The sequence below is a fragment of the Stigmatopora argus genome, chromosome 2, assembly GCF_051989625.1.
Source record: "Stigmatopora argus isolate UIUO_Sarg chromosome 2, RoL_Sarg_1.0, whole genome shotgun sequence".
NCBI classification, from domain to species: domain Eukaryota; kingdom Metazoa; phylum Chordata; class Actinopteri; order Syngnathiformes; family Syngnathidae; genus Stigmatopora; species Stigmatopora argus.
The window spans coordinates 11,961,036-11,976,944 of NC_135388.1; the positions used below are offsets into that span (position 1 = coordinate 11,961,036).

Sequence of the window (15,909 nt, forward strand, 5' to 3'; positions counted from 1 at the left end):
ATAAAGCAGTCTGGAAGTGAACTACCATAGGAAACGCATTGGACGGAGTGATAAAGGTGAGTTTTGCCACCCATGACCCTTGTGAGGATAAGCCTTATGAGAGATGAATACATATTTTCCTATACTATTCAAAAAATGCAATATTTCTAAAACCTTTTTTCATGTTTTTTTCCTTATTCACAGTCTAACCTAGCAAAAAAGGCTCGAAATTGTCACATTTTCATCCAAGTGGGACTTTTCTACCAGTGCGCTGCAAAACAGCAATATAATTTCCTCACACATATATCAAGGGTGTAAAGAGCATTAATTAGAAATGCATTAAAAATTCACTCCCAAAAGCAGGTGTTAAAATAAAGGATTAGGAAGACATCCATTATACCACATAAGAGAACATTTTAATTGCAATTTGTGGATTGATTTACACGGGGAAAACAATCAGCAGCCACCCAATAAGTCTGATTGCACATTTTCTGGGAGGGAAAAAATAATGAGGGAACATAGCAACACAGTTCCCAGCAATTAATTCACACTTTCCACTTTGCTACTTTTCACATAACCTCAATTTTTGGGTTAAAATCTGTGGCAAAAGTCCACCCTGACAAGAAAAAGCAACTAGAAACTCAATATTACAGGCACAAAGACACATATATTGGTGACTTAATGTTAAGATTGAAAAATAAATTGAAAACTTTAACCCCATTTAGAAATTGTTCATCCAGTTGGGACTTTTTCTTGACTTTTATCTCGTAACATTACAACGTTGTATGTTTTTGTTTTTTTCAGCATGGCTCCAATATTCAATGGAAGATTTGACATTATGGTAAAACAGAGTGTTTTTGTGGCATTTTCAGCACAGTATGACCACCATTTTTGGAGTGCATCGCTGTTGGGGTTCGTAAAAAAACAGACAAAGCTTGTGCAGGCACAGTGATGTTATTGTTACCAATAGGTGGCCTTGCCGTCGTAATAACGTTTGCACCTTACCTGGTGAATACAAACACGGTGCATTCACCAAAACAAAAAGGTCCCTGTAAAGGGAATTGATTGGATATGGCCTTGGGTCTCATCTCATGCAGAGTTACATGAAATACACTGCTTGTCATGGTGCATAAGTTCTTAAGAATGACACTTTAAGAAAAAGTTTACTTTTAAAACTTTAAACTATGTGTTTTTGATGATTGCATTATGGTAGCTGCTTAACGGACTGGGCTTGTGTCATATATTGCACAGGGGGTCTTTAAAAAAAAAAGAAGAAAGAAAGAAAAGAAAAACGAGCTCATCCCTGTTGCTCATTATCAGCCTCGATCATTGTGGCGTTTAATCTCTCTTGACAGACATTCCAGGTGACATGGGAACAGATGTCAGGAGCGTGCGCTCAAAAAGGATGCACCTAGAATAAGAAGTAGCCTTTCTGTGCCCTTAAGTCTCTCAATAAGGAAAATGAATAGTTAATATTTTCATGAAAGGTTTTATTGTTTGTTGAGGTAAATGAGTTTGGTACTGTATATATTTTGTCCTTACGGAGCACTCATTTAACTCACTGGATGCCATTGACGTGATAGACGACCAATTCATTTTAACTGGGAGGGGCCTCCTGTATACACAATGAATGTGCCGCCCTGACACCCTTTTACACCGGGTTGCTGTTAATGTGAAACGGTCACTATTCTGTAAACCCCTTTAAATAAATTGCATACTTTTATCTATTTATCTATTCATTCTGAACCGCTTTATCCTCACTAGGGTCACGGGGGTTGCTGGAGCCTATCCCAGCTGACACCCTGAATCGGTGGCCAGCCGATTGCAAGGCACGAGGAGACATACAACCATTCACTCTCACACTCATACCTATATTGCATGTTATTGTAATGTGGGAGGAAACTGGAGTACCCACAGAAAACCCACACAGGCCCAGGTAGAACATACAAACTTCACACATGTGGACCGACCTGGATTTGAACCCAGGGCCCCAGAGCTGTGAGGCCAACACGCTGATCACTCAAGCCGCCGGGCCGCTGCATACTTTACACAAATAAAATGTGTTTTGACTTACACATTGTGTTCAGTTAAATATACATTTTTCGGACAAACTGATGTTCACACCTTCCAACAGATGTTCCACTGATGCCCAATGGGCCTGCTTGAGAAATGTGCAAGCAAGTGTGGAGGGCAATTAGTTGCATGTGGCTTTGATTAACACTGATATCACCACACAACTGAAATGAACATTTAAAAAGTAAGATCCTGAATTCTAGCTGAAAATATTTTGCTGCTGATGTATCTGAGTTTCTCACAGGTAAACAATGTGAATTTAGAGAAGTGATGTGCACAGCCGAGGCATATCATGTTTTAAAAAAAGGCAGTGCTCGGCAATGCGTAATGCATAAATCACTGGCGACGGATGCATGAACTTGCCCTGAAAGAGGGTTGCTTACTCTGTGATCTCATTATTAAATGAAACCAATTTGCCTCGAAATTGGTTCTAAGGCCTAATGCTGAACTCTGTACACTCGCTCTAACACACACATACGGACACTTTCACAGTCACACTACTTCCAAGCCTTCAAATCATGTTTGACTTTGAAGTGCTAATTTTGGAAGTTTAGCCAATTTTTATTTGCTGCTTTGAAATGTATCCCCTAAGCTGCGGCACCAGCAATGAAATATACCGACCTTTACAATGAGGGATAAGTGACCAAAATGAGAAGTGACTGGTTTTCTTCTCTGACATTATATAAGTGTGAAAATTCCCCACATAGCATTTTCGCCCGTGCCATCGCCGCCTCAATTTATATTCCAAAACGGTATGCAGCCTTTTTAACTCGCTGATCCCTCCATACCTTACTTATTGGGGCAAATTTGGGTTTTAAAAGCACTGCCGTGTCCCATCACATTGGAACAAACATGTAACTGTGTTTGGTTTAAACATATTTTTGATGACAGGCGCATTGTTATGTCCAGTATTGCTCCTGATGCTGACAGTATTCAAGAGGCAATTTACGTGATGTGGTTCAAAACGTAGACACATTGATCACACATAATTGCCGTGAATTGAGAACGATTCCATTGCATCGGGTCAGTTTACTCATTAAACTGTCTGTGACTGCCATTTGCGCTCTGTTGGACGAACAGCAGACACAAGAAGGCCTTGGAGTACAATATTTGACATAAGTGTGATTGTCTGCGAGTTGAGGAAGTGTCTTTTTTTTTAATTAAGTTTGAAAGAAAAAATAGTTTGTGTAAATATAATGTTGGCTGTTAAATCAGATGGAAAAGCTATCAATATGAATACTGTATAGTTCAGGAGATTATATTATTGTGAAAGGATTTAGAGCAGAGGTGGGGAATTATTCCAGAAAGGGATGGAGTAGGTCCTGGTCTTTGTTGCAATTGTTTAACAGTTTAACCACTAACTTTAAGTCACTGGATAGGCGAAAATGTATTGTTTGGTCAACTGAAAACCTGCCCTTTATGGACTAATTGCCCACTCCTGTGTTATAGGGTTTTGTGCTTCCTGTGTCTCTTTCAGTTTTCAATGCAGAATATTTTGAGAGAGCACCTGAAGGTGATGGAATTGGAATGTAAGCGGAAAAAGACCAGACAAACATGATTAAGACTATCCCTCTGAAATTTGTAGACACAAGTAACACCATAAGAAGTTTTGTTTGATTTCACTTTCCTCAAATTTGTGACCATGGAATACACAAACTATAGAGATTTTTCTGATACCTATGATACCATTTAAAATTTAGGTAAGCACATCGAAAAATTCCTTCTTTTTTTAAACCTTAATCAAGTATGACCCCCTTTAAAAATAATCTGGCTCTCTGTGAGTGAAAAGTCCCTTTTGACAGGGAGAAACTTAGAATGTGCAAATATCTGCACACACTGTTTGGCTTTATTCAATTGAAAAGCAGGGTATCGTGGGATGTGTTTGCCTGGGAGGTTATTATTATCAGTATAATGGTTGATATTGTTAGTGGGGCAACATTCAGAGAGTTAAATTGATCTGATTGGCCCATCTGCAAGCAGGCCAGCTAATAACACCTTAAGAGAAAAGCTCTGGGGAGAGAAGATTTGGAATGTGGCCCCCTTCACTTCGATGCTTTTTCTGCTCAGCTCGACAATAAATTGCTTTGGTAATCAGCTTTTTCCCCCCCGAAAGCTTATTTACAGCTTATATTGTGTTTATTGCAGTCACCAATGAAATATAAAATTGGACTTCATTAATTTTCTTCCTTTGGTGCAAATAGAAGGTGAGCACATTTTTATTTGGCGATGATCTGGAAAGGACGTGTATTGTATAACAGCCTTTTTACGACTGTGTGGCATCTTGTGATTTTATAGACTGTATATTGAGGTTACACCAACAATGAAACTAAAGCGTAGCAGTCTTTCTTAATTCTTGCAACCCCACTTCTGTCCTGAACGATAAGAAATTGGTATATATGGAAAACAAGTCTGCAATTACAAAGAAGATAATACTCCGGTTTCCAAAAGGTATAAATATATGTTGCTAAAGGTTTTGGAATTAATTTTGTAATTGGATTGTGCAGGTGTACCTAATGTGACTGGTGGAAACAGTCTTTGAAAAATACCAAATATAGAGATACAAATCCAGAGCATTTAAAGGTATTTTTATGGGGCTAGTATAATTATGATTAACTGTGGGTGGTTTATGACTGAATTGGGATGTTTATTGTTAAGACTGTGTGCTCAACTGAGTGCAATTTATTTTAAAGTTCATAAAATCATCCCAGCAATGACTGCACTGCAATAATTGACATTTTTACAAGATGTGAGCCAAAATGGCTACATTTGATTTAGCCTGGGGATCTTTATTTTAAGAGGAAACATTTGCTAAATTTTATAATAATGCCACAATATAAAAATGTATTCCTTTTAATTTTTGTTTACAGGGTGTACGGAGGACACCTTAATAGAAATTCCCTGGATTTTTATTGTACTATTTTGTGTGTTGTGCAGTATTATTATCTGCAACAACAACAACAAAAAACATACCATAATGCCATTGATGAGATAACAGTGCTATTTGAGGGGAAAATCTCAGGTTTAAATACAGGCCTTGAAAATCTCACAAGTAGGGTAAGAAATGTTCAAAATGTAAGGACATGCAGCATAAAGTGGTTTTCTGTATGACTTTGACATTTGTCAAGGACCCAAAAAAGGAAAGGTCCACAGCTGCAGTTCATGCTCCTGCTCTCAACCACATTGACAAACGGAAAAATTGAAAAGGCATTCTAGTATCCACCATGAAAGAGATGTGGGTGTAATAACCTCTTGTTTTGCAAAACATATGGCACAATACAACTATAAGTACATTAAAAAACACTTTGCTCTCGTATTTGTTGTTATTTTTTTAATGCTGTAATTCCATGTACATAGCAAAACTAATTCAAATGAGGGGACGATCGTATGTGTAAAACTATATGCCTATTGATCGATCGGCATGCAAGCGCGCATTGATCGACTAGCTAATGCCTGCCAGTGCACGACGATGCAAAGCCAAACATGTATAAAGGATAATGAACCAAATCCAATGAGTAGAAATCACCAGCTGTTCATTTTGACTTGTATTTCATTCTTGAGATGCTTCATACATTCATTCATTTTTCGTTCCGCTAATTCTCATGAGGGTCGCACAGTTCTTGAGATGTTTCCACGGTTTAATTGGAGTTTTCGCGGAAATTCACTTAATACGGGTGGTTATGGAATGGATTAACAGCGAAAATTGAGGGAATACTGTACATTTAACAATGTTCACATTCAGCAAGGGTTGCAATTAGTAATTATTCTGGTAGCAAATGATATTTTTGTTGCACTGGTCTACTCTTTGCTCACAGGTGAGGGTTGCCTCATATATGATAAATTAATTGCGGCAGCCTGCCATCTGTGTTTTAACAAATTCAATAGCTCACAGAGTGGGAGGCGCTCTTTGATGTAAACCTTTGTCTTTATATTTCTACCTTGATGAAGCGAAATACTATACAGCGCGGCCCCCAGCCATCCATTTTATAGTCTCTTTTAATTTGGGACCAAAAGATACAAAGGCATTTGGGTTACCTTCAAATGTTGCCCATTTCCACTCGTCAAGGGGACGTCTCTCACCCTCCTTTCCTCAATCATTTTTGTCCCTCTTTCACACAAGGCTGGGCCAGTAAGCAAGCATCAAGCTTTCAGATAAAAATTGATTCCAGTAATTTCTCACCTGAGATCCATCACAGTGAAAGGCTTTAAAAGGTCACACGTGTAATAAGTTCCTATGGCCGCGGTCCTTCAAATAATAGGCCTTTAGTCTGCCGTGGAAGGATGGTATATAGAAATAATGGAGTAGTCTGCGGACCATTCATTTCATTGGTGTGACTCTGTGACAGTGTAAGGCCTGCTGGGCTCAAAGAGGTTGTAGGGGATCCTTTCTGCCAGCGTGGAAACGGTTTGTCCCTCAAAAGCTTGTGCCTCCAACGCTGTGATGGCAAGATCGACCAGACATTTTTCTGTCCTTTGTCGCATGAATTCCACATCGCAAATTGGAAAGTGGAAAGAATATGATATGAAAGAAATTGATGGGTGAAAGCTGTGATTAAATTAAAAGCCTTCTTAGTATTAACTTGTGGCCCTGACTTGAGAAGCATCAAGGATTAATATCATAAGGTTGACTGGGAAAAAGATGAAGATTTGATCCTGCATTTTGGCCATCGCAATATTAACACAGTAGATCTGTTCGTTTTCAGATCAGCTCATTCGGCTCACTTTACAATTATTATCATTATGAATGGCGTATTGTTTGTGGATTTAATAAACTGTTCAATTGGCAAATAAAACAACTTTCATTGGATATTCTCATATTTTTATAGTACTGTATGTACTTCAATTAACACTTTCAAGGGCAAAGAGCTAAATAATTGACAGAAAATCAATTATCAATTATTTCAACTCAGAGCCTTTAATGGTCCCTTGGAAAAAAAAAGACTAAACATTTTGTAACCTGATGGCAGGTTGTTTGAATTCCAAACCTAGGGGATGTGGGAAAGGCCAAAATAGATGAACATTTCACAGGTTTTTTGTTAACGCCGTTATTGTGTTTAACTGACAGAGCAAGTAAAACATTGTCTTGTGAAAAGAGAGGAGTTTATGGAGTCTCATGTTGACATTTTAATGGGTTGAATCATTGAAATAATGTGGAAGAATTACAAAGGCAAAAATTGGCAGTAATAATAATAATGCTTTTTGAAGTCGACTAATGTTCGGATGTTCTCCGGCATCACAATGGCGACATCAGATGTTCTTTGGTGGGCTGATGTTTGTACAATCATAAAAGACTGTGATGTCTTCACATATCCAACTTCAATAAGCTGACAGTTATCTAATTAATACGTAAAAGGTCTTAGATCTAGCACTAATACATGATGAAACAAAGTAATTAATTCTGTGGAGCATTTGAATGAAAATCTCTTATTGCATTTTTCTGAGACCTCATCTTATACTTTATCCTTTGAGGCAACCACATCTATTCTTTATCTTGCTCAGCAACTCTAGTGTCTCTCATTCTCTCTCCTGCTATCTACACATCAATGTATTCTTTGCCGTTTGAACGGAAAAAGGAGTAAGCTTCCATGGGAACGCATGTCCCTGAGATGAACGGCTTTGTATCATTACGCCATCAGTGATAAAGCCAAGAAGATGTAATTATCTGTCATGGAGTTTAAATAGAGTCAAGTCCATTTATTTCTATTGCGCCATTTCCCAACAACCCCTTCCTGTCCAGCTGTAATTTGCTTCCCCCCCAACTCTCATTCAAGGAATTTTATTTCCTTGTTTTCTGGCTATAGACACAGTAGATACATACAAACAGTTCCAGACCTAAAATGTATGCAGTCTCTAATGCGATCAAAACATACTAAGAAACAAATGTAAACAGAGACTAGCCTTAGTAAAGTCAGAATAAAAAACAGTGATTCCATTACCTATCATCAGCAACAAACCTTTAGCTTTGTTTTTTTTGAATCAGCATTTCTTTTCAACATTGTTCAAAGTGAATATCAATGCAATGTCATGCATCCATCCAATCCAATGTAATCTATTACCTTCATTACTTATGTTCAATATTTTCCACACGGATTCATTGTAGAATTCAAAGCAAAAAAAGGCAATTACTTAGGTGTTGAGTTTTTGTCAATTAATTCCATTGTTTCTAAAAATCCTTGAAATTGTCAATATTCTCAACAAATAACTTATCCAATGCAACATAAATGATGGCCCCAATCCCATGGACAAAGAAAGAAATCCCATTAATTAACCCAGATTTGGCATACCTGTGAAATGAAAACATTTTCAGGTGTCTACCTCTTGAAGCTCATAGAGAGGATGCCAAGAATGTGCAAAAAGTATTCTAAGCAAAGGAAAACTATTTTGAAGAAACTAGGATGGAAACCATGTTTTCAGTTATTACATCTTTTTTTTGCCAAGGTACACAGTTTTGGGACCTTCGGTGAAAATCTACAATCTCATGTAGCATTCAGTCATGAAAAGAAAGAAAATGCACAAATCAGGTGTCCAATCCTAATATTTGCTAGTTTCAGCATGGATTTTCACATTTTTATGAACTCATTTTTTAAAAATAATTAATATTAGAAAAAAATCGCAACAAAGTGAAGTCACGATAATCAAGGGGAGACTGTATGGTCCACTCGCAGTCAAATTGACTAGTCCACGTTTATATAGCAAATGACCACAAATATCACTAGTTAACTCATTTTCTGCCATTGACTACGGCTAAGTTTAATCCATTTCAACGGGGAGGGTTGGTGTTCGGGTTAGTGGCAGTGAACAATCACTGATAGGATATCCATGGCCATCACTGGCAGGGAATAAGGTAAATATATATCGCGGAATTGGATTTTGAACGAGGACTTCACCTGAAGCTACACGACTTGACTGAGGAACATTTCCACATCACAATTAGAGCGACCCCCCCGAATGTCCCTTTTAACTCAAGCCTCAACACTGTTACTGGCCATCAGAGAAGCTCTTTACACACAACATGACAGATTTAGAAATATGACTTAAAGCTGAACAGATGGCTCTTAAAAGTAAAACACAGTAATTCAATCCGGATAATGGGAGGAAAGCCACAAACGGTTCCATTCTCGATTCTTTGACTGAGAAACTCTCCTGAATTGGCTCTTGGGCTTTGATGCTCAACCTCTCCATGTTAGTGTGCCTCTGCGTTCCCCATGCATATTATAAGACATTTAAAAGGAAAACAGTGTATATTTACTCGCCATGTTTCTCCATGTGCACAGACAGGAGCTATTAGTGCCAAGACAGAGTGGTGAATGTATTGTAATTGATTGTTGCAGGAGCCATCAAGGCATCTCCAGAGCTCCATTTGGCACCTTGAAGCTCAGTGAAAGGAAGGCTCTTAGTGACGCACGTTCACTCCGTTGTATGCTTTCCTAAATTATTACCTTGCACCCTTTGAGCTCTCTTTCACATTTGTTCCTGGTATCGAAATGGGCGATCCATTTGCCGCCCAAATGCAGATGTTCTTTGCCCGGGAGAGCCGTATCTTTCACATGTCTAAATAAATCGTAGTTTTGGAATTTGTGGGCAAAATGTATCTATCATATTTGCCTAAAATAATATAAAAAGTTAATTTAGGGTAAAAGATGGAGCATCGGATTCAAATTGTCGTAATTGTTACAAAGACAACATTACGGAGTCTGAAGCTGATTTGATTTTCACTCTCTTTATGTATATTTATGCTACCATCTCCAGTTACTGCTCATTTCTGCTGGCAAGGTTTCCCTAATTGCGCCGTGGATCAAGATGTTCAGTTCGACTTCATAAATAGTTCAGTTGTGCTGACTACTAAAATTGCTCAGGCATCAGTGTCCGTTACAAATAGGTCCAATATTCATCCTCCATCGGTCGGCTATTAAATTAGGAGAAATGGCTTTCATTGCTAGAAAACATATAGACAGTCTTTTGGAAGGGACATATGAACCTAGAGGACTGTGCAGAAAAAAAAGAAAACTTTTTGGCCTCACTGTTGACAGCTTTTATTAGCCTAATGCGCTTTGTGATGTATAGCACAATAACGCAGCCTATGTCTGTAGGGCCTTCCTCTTAATATTGCCTGGTGAGTGCATCGGGCAAAATTATTGTAATGAGAACAAATTTCCATACAATTGAGAAATTGGTTCATTACTCTAAGTTATACTGGAAAATTAATCACGAGAAAGTGGTGATTTTAAGATTGTTTTGGGTTCCATGTGGATAAAGAGGCACCAGCGTCATATAAACTCATTATATATATATATATATATATATATATATATATATATATATATATATATATATATATATATATATATATATATATATATATTGCTAGGTAAATATATATACCTGGGATATTCCTGGGATTCTACAATAATACGCAGGCTCTGTAGCATAGAACAACATTTCTATAAATAAGAAGACAAGATTACTCCCTTTAAAATGTATCCACTCACAGCAGAAGTATCCTGACATATAAACTACAGACAATTACGCCACATTGTGCAGTTGCTCTGCCTGTTTGTTTTCGTGTGCATGTATTTGTGTTTTTTCTGATGGAAAAAAGTATATCTCATTAATGTGAGCGTGTTCAGCTATAAAAAAAGATGCATTATGCACTTAAAAGCACATGAATACAGCATGTTGCTCACTGAAACTCTCCTTTAATCATTTTGGGGAGTCGGTCATGAGGCTGCACGTAAACACACTAGCTTTCAGGGATATACTCGATGAACACAGTCCCCCACAATCACCAAGGTTGCCCATCCCTGCTGAAGTGTTCCTGAAACTGCGAAAAAGCAAAAATCAAATCAACACCTCATTCTCACTGTGTACCATGCTATTTAATTTGTAATTTAAAAAGTTGTTGATGACATGATTCAAGGCACCTGAGCCTGAAATGCTTTTACACGAAAACCTCCTGTAAAAAGCACAAAATAGGCAAGAAAGGCACTGAACATTTAGGGCACCCATTTAATTCAGTGACTGCCATTGACGACACCAGGAGTCCTATCCATTTTTGTCTGGGAAAGACATTCTCGGTGAGTCCTCTCAATTTAAAAGAATTGAATGTCTGTTTTTGCCAATGGTTTGCAATGAGTTGAGAACTATTAAATAATACATAAAAAGCCCAAAATTCTTTAGAGTGTTACTGGGAGCCATAACCATAGTGTATTTCTGTTTTTATACATTTTATGGGTCATGTTGAATGGCAAGAGCCAAAGGGGGTTGTTCGCATATGTGCACGCCAGGTCTTTATGGGATTTATTTATTTTTTTTAAATGACCAAAAATAGTCATTGCACTATAATGGGTTGAAAGTGTTGTCTTGGGCCAAACGTAGACCAAAGGTTGGCAGTGGCTGGATGTGCTCCCCAGCTGTCCACTAAGGACTGCTTCAGTGCGTCCTTTAAATCAGCTGATTATGCTATCTATCAACACCAGCTGTCGACAGTCGGTTAAACCTTTGTCAAACCCTGCATGCTACGTAGTCTGCACTAACCCAAGTAATTGCACTTTTGTAATCCAACACCGCGCCTTATTTGCTTGCATTTCCCTCACGATGACGAGCGACATCGTCCGCCTTTTGAAAGTTGCGTGACGCTGATGCAGACACTCCAAATGATTCCAAATAACATTTTGCAGTCCAGCTAAAAGAAGAAATTAGGGAATCCAAAAACATTTTTCCCTCATCACCAGGGCACAAACAGGATGCTGGCAGCTACAAAGATTCAATTATAAAAAGTACAGAAAATAATTAGAAAAAAAATAATAGCACTTGAAAAAAAAATTGCCCCTCCAGGAATTGTGCACAACAATAAATCCGTTAATTAGCTCATTAATATTCAATTGGGGTCAGTGGACTTAATGGAACCTTTTTCATGGGCCAAGGAAATGTTTAACACTCAGTTTCTCCTTTGCCTGTTCTCATTATCAAGTATGCGCAGGCAGGCCTTATCACAGCACCAGATGGTGAGGAACAATGCAGCACTATTATCGTCTTACAGCAGCGTGTGCGCCTTGTAGCCGCTTGGTGCCTGCGACGGTGAAGTATAGATACTGAGGCATTTAGTGTAATTGATATGTGCTATATATTGTATTGTTTAGCCCTGTTTGTTTGCTCTGCTGGTATTCAAGGCAAGAGGAGAGGCAAAGATTGATTTTCACCGCAGCTATTTCTGCTCTCACCACAGGTCACAGATAACTTGTCAACGCAGGTTTTGGGGGACGGTGTTAAAAGCATCAAGGCTAAACTCTCGCGGGTGTCGCAGGGGCGGAGAGGGGCTTCGTCTCTGCAAACGAACCTCTTGTTGCTTTTGGCTTGTGCTGCAGGTTAGGTGTTTTATTCAACAAGTATATGTGTGATGGAGGGATGTCCGAAAGCCAAGCCTTCTTGAATCTTTACCCTATTTACTTCCTGGACTAAATAAAACATGTCAAAGGCAGTGTTTGTTTCAAAGCATTCTGGCCGTCACAAACAGTATTTGTCACTAAAGTATACATTTCTAAGACTGAATCCAATACACAAGTGAGAATATTGTTATTCATTCATTCATTCATTTTCTGAACCACTTTATGCTCATTAAAGGGGGTGCTGGAGCCTATCCCAGCTGACTCCAGGCCAGAGGCGGGGGACACCCTGAATTGGTTGCCAGCCAATCGCAGGGCACAAGGAGACAAACAACCATTCACACTCGCATCCATTCATTCTTTCATTCATCTTCCATACCGCGCATCCTTGAAAGGGTTGCGGGGGTTGCTGGAGCATAACCAAACTGACTTTTGGGCGAAAGGCAGACTACACCCTAGACTGGTCGCCAGTCAGCCGTAGAGCAATTTGAACACTCTAAATTCCCTAACCCGTTTTTGTTACATGAATGGTTTTAAGTCATTTAACTCACCTTTCAGCACTCCCACATACACTAATAAATGCTAACAAATATGGGCAAATTCTAACAGCAAGGCAAGCTTTTAGTGGCCGCACGAGTGTAATGGTATGTCTTAGTCTCAGATTTTATATCACAAAATGTGTCATTTAAACATGGGTCTGTTGACTTTAAATTAAACACTGTGCATATTCATGATTGCTCTCATATTAATTAATCGCTGATTCGTTTTTTCCCCCGAAGGCCTAATTATTTATTTCATCAATGCACATTAATTTCACATGGCACAATTGTTCTTCTCTTCATTAAAATCCTTTAAGAGAAGATAACAAAGCTGATCAATCTCTACACCATGTCTAATGACAGAAAACTGGCAAAATGTCTTTGGACTCTGCCTAAGATCCTATGCAAAGATTTACCATACCAGGCACTCCTTTAATGAACTTTTTGCATTAGCCAGCATGATCACTCACGCGTACCCAATTGTGTAGGAAATGACAGCATCGAAATTTGCAGATGAAGCCAAAACTGGGACGATCCCTAAGCCTTTGTCGAGATTGAAAACAAAGTTCAAACTGGAACATCTTAAACCACTCCGTGATTTGGGGCAAATAAAGCAATCTGTAAAGAAATCTATATTCCCTGACTGTCAAAGTGCAAATTGATGCCACTTTCTACAATGCTCGGTACATTTTTATCAGCATTTTTCCATAACACTGGATTAATAGGCCTCGGTTTGGAAGATAAACCGAGACATCGTTATTCCCTGACAACATGCTCCAACTCTGGTATCAATCATTAGATCTACAATAAATAATTGCCAAGCTTTTGTAAGCCAGCATGTTCATCTCATCCTGGCTTTCTCAAGCAAAATGGATGCTGTTTGTCTGTTTGAAGCAGCCGATTGGAAAGAGATAAGTGACGGCGCATTTGTTCTCAGCCGTATTTATTTTATTGACACTCCTCTACCTGCAAAAGGAGATTATTTGATATCATACGTTTTCACTCGAAGGGAAGAACATTTTTCAACTCATTGGTGCAGAAAAACACATGGGCCGGACTCAATGACTGGGAGGAGATTTAGTTCTCACGTCTCTTTGACAACTAAGTGAAACTTAAGATGGAACAAAACAGAATTGAATTCACCTATCTGGAACGATGTAAGCATACGGATTTAACAGAGAGAGCCTTCCAAACAAATAACATAGATTTTTCTTTTTTGTGTGTGTTATTTTTGTTTTTGTTTTTTTGTTTGTGTTTTTTTCAAGAGGACCTAGCAAACAGAGCAGAATGCTTGCAATTGAATCTGCTGAATGTGCCGTCCTGCAAAAGAGCTGATCCCAAATCATGCGCTTAAAAGTTGCTGCTTGAGAGCCCAGGTGTCATGGATAATTCCTGCTCAGATAGCTCCAGCGCTCACTATCTCACTCTTTTCTACCTTAGCTTTACTTCTGTCTAACAGGCCGGCTGCTATCCTATTGATCCCTTAGCCACTCTTCTAGACGCAAACAACCAATCCCACCCTTCACAGGCCCGTTCTCTAAACCTGTGAGCGATGGGAACAGACCAGACTCCCCACTGAGGGAAGTTAAACACTTCTCAAGCACAAAATTCGAGCCTGGGCAGCAGAAGGGGGATTTTGTCCTCCTCCCAGCTCTCACACACCTGATCAGAGAATCATCATTATTCTTGGTGTTCTCTTGCACTGTTGACTTCTACAAGACACCACCACGAGGAACCTGAACTGAAACAATGGACACCGGACAACAGTACGTATGCAAAACACTTTTGAACTCATTCAACATGCAATCCACTTTAACTGTCAGGGTAGGCAGTCTTCATTCACTGCCATTGTAAAAATTGATTGGACATTGTCAATGGCAACGAATGAGTTATGGGCTCCAAAGTAATGGGACAAATGGACAATCCTGAAACAAGCTTTCACTTTATAGCAAAACATTTGTTTAGTTTTCTTTCAGTTTTAACTCCAGTAAGAGAAATGTCTGCTTAATCTGAATAACATGGGAATTGTCAATGCCGGGAAATGTATGGAGCTCACTTCAAATTAATACTGTATATAATTTACATTATGAGTTATTGGAAAGGTTGAAAGGTGCCATGGAAAAGGTCAGTTCATCAAGGGAACTGTGAAAAAAATGGTAAGGCTTTAAAACTAAAAGGAAATTGGCCCAAATTTATTAATGTTTAGTACTCATCTGAAGTCAAGCAATCAAAAACACTGGGTCCAGAAAAATGATTTACAAGAAGTCAATATTTAATTAGCCGGTCAGAATCTTTCAATCACCAATATCACTTCTTCATAGAAAAAACAACAACTTACCAAACACAATTATTTATTAATCACTATCTGTAATATTGCAATCACGGTGTTGTGCGGTAACACACCTCCTCATAATAATTGCTATTTTAATTGGATTTTTTTTTAAATACCTATTTATTGATGAATGCTATAGGCACATCGCCATTCCATCAAAGTCAGTGCTTCCATAGCGAACGAAAAATTCGCTCAATAAAAGCGACCAATTTGCAGAGTTGGTGACACAGACCGCTTTTGTAAACTAGTTCCAATCTGTTTACAGATCTGTTGTTAGTTGAAGAAATGTATTCCTTTCACCTCAGTAAGGAGTCGCTGCAACCGAAAAGTCGGGTTGAGAACCTCTGATCTAAGAACCAGACGTTGACTTAACTATTCCGAGTTTTAAAATTGGAACAGAAATGTTTTTAGATCCGACAAGCTTTCATTATGATGCTTCCGCAGTCTGTGCTCCCTGGAGAAAAATTATCCCATTTTTGGGAGAACAAACTTTCAGACAGAAGCAGCCAGAAGGATGTTCAACAAGCCTTTGAAGGATACATCCACTCTATCAAAGTGCCACAAGGAAAATATGCTGAACAAATAAAACTAACGCATCCATATTACA

General features: G+C 38.6%; 1 protein-coding gene across 3 annotated transcripts in view; it reads right to left on the reverse strand.

Moving 5' to 3' along the window:
* Nucleotides 1-15,909, reverse strand: part of LOC144090757 (uncharacterized) — a 151,258-nt gene that overhangs the window by 125,839 nt on the left and 9,510 nt on the right. The window lies entirely within an intron of this gene.